This window comes from Larus michahellis, chromosome 4, assembly GCF_964199755.1.
Source record: "Larus michahellis chromosome 4, bLarMic1.1, whole genome shotgun sequence".
NCBI lineage: Eukaryota > Metazoa > Chordata > Aves > Charadriiformes > Laridae > Larus > Larus michahellis.
The window spans coordinates 83117551-83136437 of NC_133899.1; the positions used below are offsets into that span (position 1 = coordinate 83117551).

At 37.6% G+C, this 18887-nt stretch overlaps 1 protein-coding gene across 33 annotated transcripts in view; it reads left to right on the plus strand.

Annotated features, from left to right (window-relative positions):
• Nucleotides 1–18887, plus strand: part of MICAL2 (microtubule associated monooxygenase, calponin and LIM domain containing 2) — a 160425-nt gene that overhangs the window by 5854 nt on the left and 135684 nt on the right. For 19 of the 33 annotated variants that reach the window (XM_074586046.1, XM_074586055.1, XM_074586061.1 and 16 more), the window contains one exon: nt 16209–16274. The exons of the other annotated variants lie outside the window; for them this stretch is intronic. The gene's annotated coding sequence lies outside the window, so the exon portion shown is untranslated. The remainder of the gene's footprint in view (nt 1–16208; nt 16275–18887) is intronic. 33 annotated transcript variants of the gene reach the window in all.

Below are 18887 nucleotides of genomic sequence, written 5' to 3' on the forward strand. Positions count from 1 at the left end.
GTCGGTGCTGATTTGAAAGGGTCAGGTTCTTTGCTAGCAGGCGGGAGGCAATGAGGAATAAACCCCAGGAAAACCAGTTTTTACAACAGGGTCACAGATATGGTTATTTTAGGAAGTGTTTTGCCCTGGTCTGGAGGGTACCTTCTGTCCACATGGGCCTCCTGCTTCCCGCTGAAAGATTGCAACAGACTGCTGCTTGCACAAGCCGTGGGTTTTGCTGAGATAGGCTGAGCAGATGGCAGAGTGCGAGTATGACCAGTCAGGGCGGGGAAAGTAGCAGAAAGGTGAGTCAGGCAGAGAGAGGCACGCGGAGAATGGCACGAATCATGCTTCCTTCACTTGGGCTCCAGAACTGGTGGACTCATGACCAATGCAATTCATCCAAGGCACTGTGACAGTTGTTTTCCAGAGCATAATACTCAGATCTTCGGTCACTAAAAGAGAGCAAGTAAACGTTCTGTGCTCTAGTGAACACTGAGAAGGACCTGGCTCCAGAGGCATCTGCTTAAGATTTCTACTCTTCCACATTTCCACTTATCAAAATAATTCCTTCATTTGGGATGAAGGCACTTCAATATGCATGTTTATGGCAAAATCATGGTATGAGAAGGAATATTAATTATATTGTCAAGAAAAATTTTATACATGATCTCAGGTACAGTAAAATCAGTGTGATAGATTTGTTCAGCTTTTTATAAATACACTGTGCAGTAGAAATATTAGAGGAACACCTCCCTCTGTTCTGTGACCTTGTGTCCAACAAGTATGACTTTGTCTGTGTTGTTTTGCTCTGCTAAAGTATACCTCATGAAATCTCCTGAAGTATTCCCCTTGCAACCATGGAGGCTAATGATTTACTCAGACTCATTAAGAAAATTAAATCCTCTTCAAAGAATTATATCCAATCATTCTGCAAATGTTTTGAAACACAACTGCACTCTGCCCCCAGTTGCTCTTGTGAAATCCTGCTGTAGTGAATGGAGGCTACGTGTGGGGATGGGGCTGGACTACAGCCCATTTATACTGGCTGGGCAGTTACAGCATACATTTACAGCATTTCTTCGGGGAAATGGGGAGCCCATTTAAAATCCCTACAGTGTCAGTTGTTCTTGTCTTCACAGTACTTTGAATCTGTCTTACAAGAATGGCTTGAGATGCAGCAAGAAATACGGGATAAATACTGCTGTCTTTTACATCCACGTAAACAATGAACATGTTTGAACAGAGAGGTTAAAAAAGCAATCCCTGGTTAAGCTCTACTTGCTTACGCCTGGGCTGCATGACTACGACTAAGTACAGAATGTAGCTGATTGTCCTTATATGTATGTACAGTCATTTGCCATTTGATGAAATCAAGAGGATAAATTGTACCATTGATGGAATTTCTCAAGCCATGTACATGCTGCCTTTCCTGCTGGGTGTTTAGTTAAATGAGGTTTTCCCTTTCCTGCAGGCAAGCAAATTGTTTTCTTTTTCCTTTTGATCTCTCAGGTCTCTGTTTTTTAGCCTGCCTGTCTTTCACCTTAATTCCTTTTGATAATAGAACCCTTTTATCATGCATGCTAGAATTGTTGGATAGGTCTATTTGACATGCCATGACGAAACTAAATAAGCAGCTTTTTAAATGTCATGTATCACTTCATTTTTCCATATGTGTCATCACTAGATTTCACAATATCATGAGTGTCAAGATTTTTGGTTGGTTTTGTTGAGCACCAGCTTCTGGATTTTTTTTCTTAAAATAAACATGAAAATAGCTTACCTATCAAGCTCTTGTGGTTGCAGAAAAGCATTTAATAATCTGCTCTGTTGTATGTGAAAAGCAAATTAAAAGCATATTTATTGTGAAAAAAACTTCTGATTGGGGAGCCCAAGCCATGATTTTAGAATGCTTGGGACTGATGGTATTTCATACACAGCTGTTTGTTGTTCAATCGCAGATAAGCAACAGGACGGGACTTCTGTACTGGAGAATTTTGGATTAGGAATTTAATGACTATTTAGTCACACTTACGGACTGTGCTGTTTTAGGCATATGGTAGTTTTCAACAGATCTAGAAATGTGACCAATAATTTAGCCAATTACTATAAAAAGGCAATCTATTTTTATAGGCTGGTCGGATGATCTCCTGCTTATGAGTTTTTCTAAACCAGGAATATCTGCGCTACTTAATATGTATGGCCTTTAGTTCCTGGGAAACCCCTACATTGAAAATTGTATTTTAAGGAATGACTAGAAAAAATAGAATTTGTAAAACTTTTCTAAGATAAAATTTGTTATTAGATACAGAATTGTAAAAACAATCCAAACTTTCAGCATTTTGTTTGGACAGGTTTTTTTTCTTACCAGGCTTGGTTGTGTGGCTTGGAAGCAGCAACCTATTTTTGTACCCTGACACTTTTATTTTAAACAAATAAATTAGCATCCAAATTGCCTGTCCTAACCTAATTAACAGTGTTTTCTTTAGTAAATAATGGTAGCATCTCCTTTGACTCCTCAGTCAGAAAGTATAAAAAGAGACTTTAATTAGTACTTGATTTTTTTGTCTAAAATAAATTTTAGAAACTTGTTTAAAATACTGGGAAAAGACCTTCAATCTGCAAGGATTTAAGCACATATGGAATCTTGATGAACTCTAACAAGGTCATTTAGAAATGACAATTCTTTTAGCTTTTCAAGACCTTAAGATTAATGCTTTTAATAAATCACTCTCAAGCAAAGGTTTGTTCAAAACCTTGAATTTTGCAGCAGATATCCTGTAATGATAGAGGGGGACTTTCATTTGTTTATCAGGAGCGAAATCAATATACAAGCACAGAAGATGTATTTAGCTGTGCATTTGATGTGGAAGCTGCTCTGTGATAGCAGGGACATGCCGTTGTAAAATAGTTTGCATTTCATAACCCCAGTTTTACAGGCATCGTATCACTGCAGCCTATAAAAAAAGAGTTGACCCATTTTGCAACTGTTAGAAATGAACTACAACGGATAACAGAAAGTGATAACTTCTAAATAAGCATTCATATCAAAAGTTTCTATTAGCACTGGAAGTATTTTTTACATGTGATTTATAAAATAGATGGATTTATTTTATAAATAAAGGACAGATTATGCACAAAATTAGCTTTTTGGTAACATGCTAAAGATTGTTCCTTTATACATGTAATACTTGCACTGTTCAGTATTTGAATACTTTTAGATAATTTTCAGATAGGCAGGAATTTCTGAATTTACCATTCATACTCTGATCTTGCCCAGTTTTTCTTCCAATAGTACCTGAATCTTAATTGTACACCGATCTACAAACCTAGCAGTAATCACTGTTGGTTTTTTTCTGGGCTTATTTTCTTCATAATGAAAAAGTAAAAAATATATGCAATTAGTGGCATTCATTCTTCACGTATAAACTGAGTAAATGAGATGCCAGGTCCACATAGTTGTTTTCCTCCTCTTTTATTTCCAGAACGCTTTTCATTTATCTGAGAGTGTTTATTCCTAAAATATTATATGATTTTATCTCTGTGAGAGATGTGTAAGCAATAGGGCAGAGGTTTTCTAATGACAAACATGAAACTAAACACAGCAGGGCGCTAGCAGGTCTCCAGGTAGAAACGCTCATGGAGGATTAGATAATCTTTTTTAATTATCCAATATCAAACCTAGCAGTGACGAAGAAAATACTTCTCACCTGACCCATCTATAGTCTGTCTGATGTTTTAGAACATATTTTGTTTGGATGCCTCTTTTTCTGCTCAGTTTCTTCTCCCCTCTGCAAAACCATACAAAACTTGTTCAAGAAATGCGACTATTTTCCTTCAAATTAAACTTCCAGTGGTTTACACAGAAGGTAAGAGGCCAAATCCACAGCCAAAATTTTTGAGGTGGCAACGGCAGGGTAGCCTAGCTCAAATGAGGGCTATAAACACTCATTGCTTAGCTTTTAAATTAAAGAGTAGCTTCTCTCTTTCGGTTCTCCTATTTCTAATCTTATCTTGGTTGTTGCTGTTACAGGTAAAAGCCTCACAGCATTTGTACTCTGAGGTATCCGGGTAGGTATCCTGTTTGGAGGATGAAGGTTAAAATAAGAAAAGGAGGCTTAGAAAAAGAGGGGGAAAGCATTACAATAGGGATTGGGTCACAGCATAGTGCAGAATATTTGTGTCAGAAGAAAGACTGCTACAACCCAGGTCCCTATCTTTTGCAGATGTACTTAGCTTTGCATGATGATTAAAACCCTTTGAAGCTGACAGGACTGAATAGTTGTGGGTGAACTTAAGCTGATATATAAGGCCTCAAATGCTGCATATTCCTAAGAATGAGGATCTACCAGAAGCCACACTAACTTTCTTCTTGTTTCTGTCATATCCTTGATAAATATAACCAAAGCTGGAATTTCTTGAATGTTCCAGTTCTGACCCTGATCTTCCAACATCCCATTTAACGACTCACATGATAAAGTTATTTGTAAATGTTAAATCTTTGCAGGATTATGATCTAAAGGAGTATTAGAGCCTGATCCAACTACTTCAGAGGCCTGCCCTAGATTTTGGTGATCAGCGTATCAGAGCCATACTAAAGGGATTAAGATACTGCCAGAGCTTACTGAAGATACCGTTTTCCTAAAAGCACAGTTCAGTAGCTAGTATTGACACATCCAGAGCATGTGATACAACGGTGCACATTATATAGTGTATCTCACCATACTTAGGCTAGCATAACTCTGATGGTTTACAGTGGCTCCAGGAGCCTTCGCTATATTTATGCTTTCATAATCCAAATGTTTAGCAGTGTAAAAATTTCCTCTGTACGGCTATACACAGCGAGATGTATTTACTTATATAACATGCGAGGGTATGTTATGGAGAAACATAAAGTTTTTACTACTGTCTGTCTGAGATGAGTGGGTTACCTGCCGCAGCAACGTGGAGGCGTTAGGTGGGCTGCCATGGCTTTGTCCCAGCAACTCCGCCATGCCCAGAGCTGTCCAGGAGACTAAGCCTTCCTTCAGAGAGGGCAGCACTGCAGAAATAGAATTACACTTTATAGCACTTCTGCAGCTTGTATGTATTAGGCTTTTGTAAAAAGTAAAGGAAGAAAACATTAGAACTCTTTTCCCACTGCTGCTACAAAAATATTCTGGGGTCTTCTCCTTTCCTCCATCCAGTTGTATGCTTTCATTTTACTTCTCTGCCTTCCCTGTGTCAGGAGAGACTTCCCTTTATTTCACAGGTGTGGCAAGCAGGACTGGGGAAATGATATAAGCAGAGATATGGCACTTTTTTCTTTCACCAGCTGGCAGGAGATATAGTCTGTGGAGTACTGCTAAAATGAGAACCAGGTGATTGAAGACTAGGCAAAACCGAAAAAAACCAAAACGGGGTGTCGTTTTTCTGCGTGTGAGAAATCTGCTAATGAACCAAAAAGGCCAGACGCCCAGTAAAAGCAGACAACATGCTAGACTGGAAGACTTTATGCTTTATGTACACACACAAAAAAAGGTATTCCTTTTTCCCCACTTGGTTTGCAATTTATGTCAGGACTACAGAAATTATGTTATCTTGTCTGATATGACGATAGTCCTGTTACCATGTGTTATATGGCCATTCCATCCAAGCATCTTTGTACCCATCACAAACATGCTTTATTTTTGCTTAAGAACACTGTGGGGGAGGCGGGGCGGAGAAGAAACCAGTGTTATCACTTCTATTTTGTGGTGAAGAAGGTGAAGGTCTATGATGTAGCTATGCCACATGGACATGGAAAATTTGTTGCAGCCAGAATACAAGTTTCCTTGCCAGATCTGAGCACCAAGCTTAAGAATACTTCCTTTCTCATTACATGACATCATCATGAACAAACTGATATTAAATGGAATAAAATCATCATTCTTGCATAATACCTTTCATCTCAGGATTTCAAAGCACTTTACAATCATTAATCTGTACTTCTTAACCCAGTAATCACATGAGTAAGGTCTTCCTCACACAGAAGAAACATTTCTAAATACTTTCACATCCCGTTGAAGACGAGAGAAGACAAGAAGTTCACCCAGATGGGAACTGCAATTAAAACTCAGTACATCTGCTCTCCATAAGCATCTTTCTTTCAAATGCAGCTACAGATCCAAAAGTCCAAATAACTACTGAGCTATAGGTGGTTTTGGTGCATTTCTGAAACCTGATGCTGCTTAGTTTAAATTTAGGATCTCCTGCTGACACAGCTCTGTTCTATTGCTTCGTAGAGAAAAAAAAATTCTGTCCTGTCATGCATGTATCACAGCTGTTCTGTTTGTTTGTTTTACAAATGGCTTTCTTCACAAGCTGGATTTTGTTCAATATGTTACCGATTCTGGCATATTAGTCTGCCATGTTTGGGATAAGAAGAATACTTACCCCCCAGATGACAGTGTTCTCCCACATGAATAAGTGTAGTGACTTCCAATCCACTCGGTCCCTCTGTATAAAGAAAGTATAGGAACAAAATCTATCCATGGGACAAGAATATGGCTTAACTCAGAAAAAGCTTTTAGAATAATAACTGCAAGTTACTGGAAGATTTAAATTCTTCATAAAAGGCAGAACATTTCTGCGACTTTTCAAAGTCAAATGTTATTTGTTGTGTTTTGTTCTGGTTTTTGTTTAGGGTCATGTTTGTTTGTTCTAGGGTGAATGGGCTTAGGGCCAGTATAAACCTGGACTTACTGTCCGAGAGTCAAGTTCAGCTCTGTGAATGAAATAATTTCTTCTGATTGATCTAACTCTGCCATAGAAATACATGAAATCAGGTTTTCATCCCTTGCATAGCTACCGTGTATGATCCAGAGCAGCCTTTCACTATCTTTTTCTGCTAAGTCTTGGCCATCTTTGTGCTTGTTTCGCATGACCAAAAAGATGCCTGTTTGATGTTATTTATGTTTAGAAGGAGGAGGGTTGGCAACAACTCATTACCAGAAAAAAAGCTGGCACGAAGACCTTCTAAATATAACCACTTACTGAATTTACTGATTTTACTTTTTTCTTTATATGGAATTACTTTTCAGCTACTGTATCATTTCCGATTCAGACTGTTGTGTTATTTTTGAATCTTCCCATTTGAGAACAGTATTTCAAGCATTTGAACATTTTCTTTTTACCATTTGTAGAAGAGCACTAGGCTTTGACCCTGTCAGCACCCGAGATGTTTTGAAACTTGCCCACACCTTTATTTACTGCGGACTGGATTACTGTGATTCCTGCCAAACTTCCTGCCCAGACACTGCTATTAAAAGGTTTTCTTAGGTCAATATATTGACCTAGCAGAATTTTATAATCTTTTTAAACTTTCAAGTCACGTTGTTTTGTTATTGGTTCTTTGCATTGTGTGATGACGTGTCCCTCTTGAATTCCTACTTTTAATTTATTGCATATAAAGATACGTTTACAGCTTTGATTGTAGTCCAGTATTTCACAGGATATAACTGGGATGGTTAAAGAATTTTTGATCAAGTAGCATTTATACCAAATTGTAGGATACAACAGACTAAGAATAGATGAAGTACCAATATTTAAACTGGGAAAAGGTATGGATCATGAACTTCAGAGTAATTACTCTAAGACTGCTAGAGGCAAAATCAGAGAAAATCTGAGATGGATCGCAATAAGAAAACAAATAATTGATGGTAACATAATTAATATCAATTGAAATAGTTTTATGGGTTACAGAGCTTGGCAATGGACATTGAATGGGCATTTGTAAGCGTTGCTAATAAACATACCTTTGTTGATCCAATATCAATCATCCTAAGGACATTGGTCATTCTGATTAAAAAAAACCAAACAAAAGAAAGGGATAAATGCAATATTAAATAGCTAGTTAATTGACAGGCTGAGAAAGTGGTTATAACAGAAGATTAGTTAGCTTGAATTATTTCTGGTACTCCCAAGAATTTGTTCTTGCTCTGGTGAAATGCCATGTTTTTATCAGCGTCAACATGGAAAATGCTGATGACTCCAAGTCACTTATAAAACCTGACTTGAATAATTTGATAAGGCATGATCACTTGCATAATACGTGTTTGAATATTAACAGCTAGTGCTTATGGAAGAAGAGTCCAGCAAAGGCTAATTTATTTGTTTAATCCAAGAGTTAGCATTTATCACAGCCCACAAGTAAAGGCAAGGTGACTGTCAGTTCTATAATCAAGCAGAAGAAACACCCTAAATTTGGAGGCAGAAACTAGATACATTCAAGCCACAAATAACCTGCAGCATCAGTTTTTTTATTCTGAGGCAAGCTAGTTCTTGGTGCAATCTTATTTGGTATGCAGAAGCTTCTTTAATACTTGAGCCCTTTTTAATAAAGACTAAAATATTTCTAAAATGGGCACTATAATGCAAGCAGAAAATATATGGTTTAAAATTAACAGCCCATGTTAGATAGGAAGTCAAGTTAAATGATAAAGTTACTCAGATCTTAATCTGTGTATATATCTTCCTTTGAATCCTATTTTCCTTCTGATTATTAGTAACCTCTGCTATCAAGAGTATATTCAACATGTGTTGAAATAGGAGAAGATATGGCCTCATTCCTGTTATTTTCTATTTCCACGTACACATACAACAATTCACACAGAAGTTTATCAGAACCAGTGAAGGTGGTGAATAGTTTTAAAATAAGCCAATACTTTGAGTGCTTTAATGTTCAGTTTCAATAAAAAGTGTGATTTAAGATTATCAACTTACTGTGCATGCCAATGGCATTATTGTCAGCTGAGGTGCTGTGTCTGGGGGAGTAGTAAGTCCTAGCCGACAGGATGTAACTGAGTTTAGAAATCACTTATGTGCTATCTACAGCCTTACCTTTTTGTCATATGTGAGCACTGCCTGAAAAGAGCATTGAAGAATATAGTTATAATTTGTTGTAAGAAATTAAGTTATTTTCTTGTCACTCAGATGCAAGTCTGATCCTGCACCACTGAAGTCATTGGAAGTGGGATGAAGCTAAATAGGTCTTAGTCTTGTGAATTTTTTGTATGTGCAAAAATGTGCTGATGCTGCATCCCTTCAGGTTAGGGGACAGAGTTCCCTCTGGGGCTAGTGAGACTTTTTCAGGGCCAAGTTAGGGAAGAAGCTTTAGTCTGACTTGTCACTTTGGGAAGTCTTCTCTTCCTCCTGAGCGGCCTATGGTGACAAGTTTCCCAGTTTACTACCTAAGAACCTCTGAGTACATGGTGTTGGTCCTTCTTTTGGAACTATTTCTGGTATAATTGATGGATTCTTGCATCTTGAGCGTTTCTTAACCAAAGGCCAACTGATGTATTACACCTTTGTGAGTGTTTGTTTTTATTGCTGTATCTGACTGGAGATACATCAATAGCAGTTGTGTGTCTTAATTTGCCTTGTGTTGATAAGTTTGCTTTTGTGACCTCCCTGGAAAGGTACACCTATGGATGGGATGTGACAAAGCTGAACTCTGGCTGGTTTGCTCTTTGCATCCACTTCTGAATTTACCATATCAGAGTATGGGGGAAGGTGGAAAGGAGAAACTAAGCAAGTTACCCTCCACAGAAGAGGGTGAAGGAGTTGTTTAAGAACACAAAGCCTTGGAAGTAATACTGGTGCCCAGTATTAGTTTACTTTTTGTTCTGTACCGTACACATCTTATTTCACTTAATTTAATCTAAAACCTGCATTTGCATAATGAATTTTTTTTAAATAAAAGGTACACTGTTGAACTGTTCAATCATACTTTGGCTGACTTGCATGTATTTTCAGATCCTTATTACCTAATAACTTTAAAGGAGATGGAGTTTGACAAGGTCTCTGTTTAGTTATTTTACCTATGTTTATGTAGGGAGTTTTCTTTTTAATCCGGTTTCCTCCCTCTTTCCCTCTTCTTCCCTTCTTCTTTCCCTCTTTCCCCTCTGTTGCAGAACACAGCCACAGGCATTCAGACTTAGGCAGTTGTCCAAATCTATTTTAAAACAAATTTTTAAATCAAAGCTTCTTGCAGCTATAGGGCGAGGGTCATAAGTACTCTCCCTGGGTCAGCAGGAAAACTTGTGGTGACATTGCAGACCCATCTCTCTTTCCTATTTATTCCAGTAAATACATGCATAGCATAGAGCTATAAAAATGTTCATTTTTCAGGAGAAGTCGAGGTTACCTTGTCCCTTATAGGACCAGTTGAAAGAACTCCGGCTCAGAAAAAAGTGGGAAGGTAGGCATATCTTACCTAAGAACCTTATTTTTTCCCCTGATTAACAGTGAAGACTTAGAAAAGCACGTCTAGATTTTGCAGTGTTGACAAGCAGCTTCATTATTACCATAATAATATCACTTGAAATGTGGAACCTGAAATGCCATTCAGAGATGGGAGAAATCATGACATTTTACAGATACTGAGATACAGAAAGTTTTTGTAAGCGCTGGTTTATTGTTCACGCCTTCTGTCAGTTTTCCATACTGAACACACAGTAAGCATGTAGTGATGTAGAAAGGTAGACACTTTGAACAAAACTTTGAGTAGGAATATATGTTCACACCTTTGAAGGTGCATTTGTAGCTGAACGCATTCTAGTGTTTTGATTTTTTCCCTGATGTTTCTATGGTAGTTATCCTTGTATGTTTTTCAGCTGCTTTTGAGTCACTTCGCTGTACTGCTGGCTGTGAAAGTGAGAGAACAGCTTCTGCAGATGAAAGGCCAGCAATGATAGCATTGGAATGTGACCTCAGACATTTATCAGAATGACATTGTCTGTCAGACGATATGGCATTCTTACTTTTCCGACCACTTTTGGCATGGAGTCAGATCAGTTCAGGATGGGGGCATATATTGCCATGCCATCCATGTACCCATAAACGGCATATTAAGACTCTTAATATGAAGTTAGCTTAGTTAATATGAAATAAGTTTCGTTTCAAAAGTCCTCTCTTGTGTGTAGATATTTAACATGTTCCTCTGTCACTTCCAACCTGTTTTAAAAGTCTGCTTGAAAGAAACCACTGGGATTAGAGAAAGACTGGTTATTCTCTCTGAAAAAAAATGGAAATAAATATCAAATGATGATTTTTTTTTGCTGTGGATCATGGGTATTCTGCTTAATAGACCAAGGTCTCATAAACCATAAGTGATTATTCCTTCCTGCCTCAGATTTGGGAAGTATCTGAAACAATAACAGAAAAGAAAAGAAGCTGTTATCTAAAAGATAGATTCTGAATCAATGATGTTACTTGGGTGTAATTTCCATGGCTTCCTGCTCCCTAATTGCAACTGAAAATAATGGAGGCAAGTGTTTGGTGCATAGACTGTGAGGGTGAAAATTATGACTAGATGTAGAAATATGTCAATTCCATTCTCAGCCTGGCTGTTGACTTGCGCTTTGAGCATTTATTTCCTTAAGCCACGACATCCACAGCTGCGAAACAGGGTAAGATTCAAGTCCCCAAAATAAAAACCTGTTCTTTGTAATGCAAAATACTATTACTTCTATGGTACTATTTATGAATTGCTACAGATTTGAGATTTATTTGCAGATTATGTCCCTTGGGATATTCCAGACAGTCAGGAATATTTTGGGAGTTTGTTGGTGCATACAGATTAGGACAACAGATTAGGTGGGGCTGCCTTTAAGCTAAGTGGCTGAAATGCCAGAAATTTGGTGCTTTTAAATCTGGACAAAAGAAAATACTTCTACTGCTCTTCTTTTGCTGTGGACTGTGGAAGAAATTCTGTGGCTGTTTCCATGATGAATCATGCAGATAGTAGTTATGCAGCAATTAATGTTTTAGGATGAAACTCCATTCTTAGTTTTAGTTTTTGATAATGCTTCTCCTTGTGAAAGGAGAACGGAGATTGCTTGTGCTCTGTATTCCAGTTCCATCTCTAATTTTTTTTTGCAGACAAATATGCTGGATGATGTTTATGGATGAATATTTAAACAGCATTTATTTTTGTGCATAGAATATGTAACAAGACCTCTGATATTCTAGATATGAGAAATTAGTGAGTTAGTAAATAAGTAAATTGAAAATGGCAATTTTAGCCAGTTATGTCTTTGTGTTTCCAAGATAGTTTTTTTATGCAAGTTAAAAAGATAAAGTATTTCTTCATAGCAATGCCCACCCCAAACCAAAGAAGTGCAGCAGGAGAGTTATCCATGTTTCAAATCTTGATTATAAGCCTGTTTGCTTTTGAAATATAATATTGTGGTAATTACAGACATAGAAAGCATTTCAGAGTGAATGAATGAGCAAAATATTCTTATTCTTATTCTTATTCTTATTCTTATTCTTATTCTTATTCTTATTCTGCTGAACAAGTGCCTTCCAATGACAAGGTGAACAATTTCTAACATATTCCTTACCTAGAAAAAAAGAATCAATTTAAACAGTATTTTGACTTCTCAGTCAAGTTTTGAGCGTGTTCATTATTTTCTCACTAGTTTTGAATCCTGTATTTGGGAAGTGCCTGGACTGATTGGCTGAGTCATTTTCTGGTGATTAAGTGGTATGTCTGAACAGGAAACATACTGCAAAAGGCTTAAGGGGGTTTATAAATAGACTATGTTCTGAGAGAAAATAATTCTCAGAAAGCAGATTCTATTGATACATGACATGCATAGATGTTGTCTGTTGTACAAGACCAGTATTTTTAATGGAAAATTTTATTCCTTTTAAAAAAAACAACTTTATTACTAAATATTCTTTCTTTACATCTTTATCTTACTCACACGAATGTGTGGGGACTGTAATCACTTTTAAACGTCAAAATAAACTGCCTTGATAGCTGCCCTCTTGTTTTTGGAGCCTGTGCTTTTGATTCCAAGAACACATATTTCTTTCAACTTACCCTTGTTAAACTGACAAAATCCTGATTTACTGTGCACCTCCTATGTGCTTTTTTCTGTGAAACAGTATGTATATGTCATACATCATACATACAGAGGGAGCAAGGAATGGGACACAGAAGCTAGGAATTCCTGCATTAATAGTGCTTCTGACATTGTTAAATTAATGAGTCACCTTAAACAAGTTTTCCTATAACTTCCCTGTTTTTTCCTAGACTGTGATTTTTCTTCACTTTGTTCTTCTGGAAAGCTAGGATAACAGCTACTCCCACATTTCAGAACAGTATTTTATCACATGCTGAATACAAAGCATAAGAGGACACTGTATGGTTCCCTTGAAGTCAATTACTTTGTCCACAAAACCAGGAAGAGCATCTTTTTTTTGCCCCTCCAGTTAGCAGTGATCTTAGGATCCCTATCTGGTCATATTACAGTGCAACTTACTGACAAACTGATCATTTGACTGAAAAGAGCAGCTCTGTCACTGTTTAAAGAGGAGGTATATTGTTAACACAGGAAGAAAATATTGTGGACAAGTAATGGAACTAAAATCAAACTTTCCTAATTTATAGCCGGATCCAAAGCTAACCAAAGCCAGTGGGAATCTTTCCACTGACTTCATTAAACTTTGCATATTTGTCCACAGAAGTGCTAGTAATACATCCCAGACAGGCCCTGGGACATGCTCCAACCCCTTGTTCTCAGCTGACCTTCTTTGGCCAGTGTACAGAGCTGCTAGGATGAAAATGGTCCTGTGTACAGTACCGAGGGCAGGCCGAATGGAAACCTGAAAGAAAAAAATGCTGCAGGAAAACCCTCACTAAAAAAGAAAAAGCTAAATATAAATAACAGTAAATGGTAGCAGTATTATGGGTTCTTTTGCCTCCAGGCAAGCACCTACACATTTATAAATAATGACATGCAGACATTAGTTTAGTTTAAGATGCTTATTGATGCTTTGTAGACTAATGTTTTAAGCAAAACAGAAGGCAAGAGTGGGCAAGTTTCCAACATCTGGGTATATTGTGAAATAAAAAAATATATATAAGCTTTCTGCCCATGAGCTCACAGTGAAATGTACGTGTTGGCTAAAATCCTACTACTGTACACTAAAAAAAATAATCCTACTCTATCACTGCCTGGAGTAAATGATAAGAGAAGTGGCAGGGCTCACGAAAGAAACCAGCCATTAAATTCAATTAATTTAAAGACGGAAGTTTTCTTCAAATGCAGAACTTTTTTTTAATAAGGAAGTTTCATCTGTAAAGTTTGACAGTAAGCCATTCTCCAAAGCAGTATCTTAGACAGAGGTTGTATTTTATTGACATTTAATAGGAGTTATCCATGTATATGTAAACTTTTGTTTACTGTCTGACACAAAATACTTGGCTGTGTGGTTGACCGTGAAAAGGGCAGACAGTGATGTCTAGATCACCAGGAAGTATTGCACTACTGTAAATAGAGAAAGCATTTGAATCCTGTGGGGTTACTTCAAATTGACTTTTTTTAATACTGAAAACACATTCTAGTCTTTAGCTTATACATTGATAAACAGTATGTTGGTAAATGGGTGATGACAGATGCATATCTTGAAAGAGCAGCATAATTGCTGCTCATTAAGAAATTGCACGGTTGTAATATAGCTAAAAGAAGCATTTCACATGCAGAAAGAAGTGCTTTCAACTCAGGAAGGTTGAATGGCAAAAGAAGACTTTTCAGTTGTGCTGAGTTTCACAGGCCAATCCCATGTATGAATTTTAAATAACCTATGAAGGGCACTTGAAAGAAATGCCAGTTCTCTGAACAACATGGAGCAATCATACAGCAAGCTGGTGGACTAAGTTTCTGCTCAACAGGATTTCCTCTGGGAATGTGGCAGTTGTTAGATGTCTTTATTTCAGCTGTTGTGAAAGCGCACTTGTGCCCAGGCTTTGTTTTCTCCCAGAGTGCTGCTGTTGCCATTCCAGAGAGTTCAAAGTGGTTTTTGCTCTGTGTGTTCAGGCTCCTCCTTCACCAGCTGAAATCTGATATTTCAAACACTGGGTATGCACGAGCAGGAAGGGTGGAAGGATGCCAACTGCTCTGTTGACAAATTTGCAAATGCACAGGACCTTTTTTTTTTTTAATTAAAGAATACCTTTTTTTTTTATGCTGGCACTGGGACTGGAAAGCTATTGGCAGATGGTGCAACTCTAAAAAGGTCTCTTTAAGCTACGCTTGTTTGTTTAAAGTTGCTAACATGACATGTTCAAATACTAAATTATGGAGTTTGTAAAAATATTTTACAGGTTGTCAGGAACAATATTGCTTGTGCTGTGATCCAGTGAGATCACGTGAAGTAAGAAAACCCAAGCAACAGAAAGGAGGCTGTTCAACAAGCTTTAGTGTTACCCTGGGAGCTGGTGGCAATCCATGAGGTGGCACCTCTCTGTCAAGAGCCAAGCCAACAGCCAAGTGGCGGTAGGAAACGTGGTGCTGCAGCGCCTGCCATCTCAGGGGCAGGAGGCAGTAGGGGCTGAATTACCTGCAACATCTTTGAATTCTCCAAAGCTTATGGCAGGGAGGAGAATGACCATGGCCTTATTCCACACATGGTCTCAGCGTGTCAAATGCTTGCCGTAAAACCTCATTTGCTGTGCCAGGTGGGCTATAGCACTTGTCTTCCCTCTCATAAGCAGCGTTGAAGAGGGTTGTGTCCTCCTGAGCCTCTTTGAGTTTGGCAGATGGGTTTCGGTAGCACTGATGTCTGCGCATGGCCTGCCTCTGGGAACGGAGGCATTGCGTAAGGCTGAGCTCTTCCCAATACATTTATGGAAAACTGACAATGCTGGAAAGGGTCCAGTTTAACTGGGAAAACTGAAGTTGACTAAGCTTGAATAACATAATTATCACATAAGGTTAAAGAGGTAAATGGCTTTAGGCCCCATTTAAGAAACCAGGAATGAAAAGGGTGGAAACAGGAATAAGCTGCTTTTTTTCTGTGATCAGATAAGAAAGAGAAATCTTCAGTGCTGCTGTAGCTGGATGTAAAATAAAAAACCGAAGTGGCAGTGGGTAGTTAAAAAGCAATTAAACTTTCAAGAATATTCCTGAGTAGCAGTTTGAGAACACTGTTGTAATTTTTGCCCAGAAAGAATTCCAGTCTTTTGAGGATAATTTTCCTAGTGTTAAGGTAGTGATTGGAGACCTGTAACTCACAAATTTATAGCACCAGGTTTACAAAAAAGTCTCTTCTGCGCCTGTATGGTGGGTAGCTATCAATGCCATGAATAGCTTTAGCTTTAGCAGTTGTGTTGCTGTGCTGCTATTTGGCCTCTGGTGAGGACTGCAGAATCCTTGCTTTTTACAGATGTCTCGGTCTTTTTTTTTTGACTTTTGCAGTTGAGTGAGGTCAGAAGAAAAGTTGATGATGGCTCTAAACGAGCATACGATTGACTCCAGTGAAAGGTAGGAGGCTGGATAAAATTTTTTTTCTTACCAATAAGCATAGTAGTGAAAAATGTCAATATGCATATTTCATTGAGCATAATCACTTACCTCCTGAACCATGATAACCCAGTAATTTTGAACAAAGTTTATATATGCAAATATTTGTAACACATATAAATCAGATTGAAATGCAAACCTACAGGTAAACCAAATTTTTATATGCTTTTAACACTTTTCTTGCTCAACTATATATAACCATAATATGCACAATTTCTGTGGAACTCTAGAGGTCCTTAATTATTCCACTCTTACTGAGTGTACACAGTATCCTTTGGAAAGCCATATCAACATTACCTTGAAGAAAGTAAAACTGAGTGTAAAAATGTCAGTGACATTAATTGACATTTCCTACAGAATCCAGAACACGGAAAGGAACTTTAGCAGTTGTAATTTTACATTGGCCAGAGTCCTAATTATGACATGACAGTAAAATTCACATTTGTTCTTCTTTGCCCAGACCACGAGTTTGCATTTCAGTTGCGCTGTAATAGTCTCCAAGTGCATCATGGCTACGTTTCATGTTTTTATATAAATGCTGGTTGTAAATGGCATTAGACATGTTTAACTCATGTTTCTTAGCAACCTTATTTTTTAAACAAAGGGGGGTTGAATACATATAATTTATTTATTTTATGCCATCGAGACAGACAATAATGTATAACAGACAAAGATGATACCCAGCAGTTGCTGATTGTTTTCTATTATCTCCATAGAGCAAGTTAGAAACATTTGTGTTAGATAATTTTAAAAAAAAAAGACTACATCTTCTTCCCAGCCATTCCTTCCTGGCTAAGCATGGGAAGTGAGGTCATCTCTTCTCTAATACAGCATAATGCAGCACAGTAAATGATCAGTCACTAGAATCTCCCAAAGCAAACTCTGGAATTGCCAAAGAAAGTACCTACTTCCCTGAGAATGAGAAAAAAGAGATTTAGCAGTAAACTTCAAACATGGGTTTGCTCCTGCATATGGAATCATATTCATTATTAACAATTACAATAGCACAGACTAACCAGAAGTGTTTAACTTAAAAATGAAGAATGAGAATCTGTGAAACCGGAAGCATGGCAATTAGAAGTGGTGTGGTTTCATGCTTGAGCTAGGCAAGTACGTCTGAGTGTTCAGCTGTCTGAGAAAAAAGTAATTTCCCTAAAATATCACCAGAGACTATCTCTGCACTCAGACTTATCATGATGGTCCTCACTGGTTCAAACTATCTGTCATTCTTCCATTAATGACACTCAGGGAAGACTTTGTTCAGTAACACCCACAAAACATAAATAACATTTAATTAAATAAAGTCTCTGCTAAGATTTAATATGCTAACATCAAAGCATCTGGAAAGTGATCTTTGTCTCTGACAGAAGGTTTCCCACAGACAAGAAATAATGTCAGGTTCTTGCTGACAACACATACAGAATGGTTAATTTGTATTAAGCATTTACAGAAGATTCCCTTCATTCACTGAGAGTCACTCTAGGAACTACTTTAATGAAGGTATTTGCTAAATACACAAGTCTCTTTTGTTGGTTTTGTTGGTTTTGGGGTTTTTTTTTCAGAAAATTTCCCCAGCATCTCTATCACAGATTACTATATTTTCCCCCTGATATAATCTGAAGCAAATTAGCCGTCTATTTTGCAATGTGACATCCTTTAAGCAGCTGACAGTTACCGGCTCATGCAGCTGTTTTAGCACCCTAACAAAGCAGAATCTATTTACCAGCTGTACACAGCCCGTAATCATTTGGCTTGAAAGACTGTGTGTTAACTTAAATTTCTTTATCACTTTAGCTGACATTTAAGTTTCACTTTGCTCTGCAAAGTCTTAATCTGAAATCAAGTATGACCAAAGTCAGAGTCCGTTTTCAGGGAAGGTGTTAGCACAGCGGTGCAGGAAGGAAATCTTATCAGCTTTGTTGAGCTTGGTCGGTTAGTTTTACAGAGAGTCGTTTGTCAGCAGAATCCAAAGCAGCAAAGCTGCAAGTACTAGCTAGGAAAATGAGGCCTGATCCGAAGCCTTTTGGAATCCCTGCAAAGCAATGTTTAATTACTTGATCCTTTTCTCTCTGAAGTCAGTGAGATGTTGACATTTATTTCACCAAGTAGCTCTATGCCTTTGATATTCTCTTGTATGTATTTCACAGAGTAGTGACTCCTGCAAATCAAAGCAGAATCAAAACTGTATCTGAGCACACAAACCCAAATGTCAGAAATGAAAATATAAAATACCTGTGGAATAAAGCCCTTAGGGCACTGACAACTTAGCATTAATAAAATGAAGACTTTTAGTGCAATAATTATGATATTCCTTAGGGAAAATATCCAAATATGTCCCTGTGGAAGACTAAATCTTTTAACAGCTGACTAAAAGACTGTTTACAACAAGGACAGGGGGGGGAAAAAAAAGGCAACTATTTATAATAATGATTTATTGTACCTTTCATAATGTCCACCTTATTTGATTATCTGTCAAATCTTTTCAAAATTCAAATATACTTTACAAAATGATATGTGCCCCAGGAGAAGTTTCAAACTTTTTAAGGTTCTGGTTGTTGCTTTTCAGAACTCAAA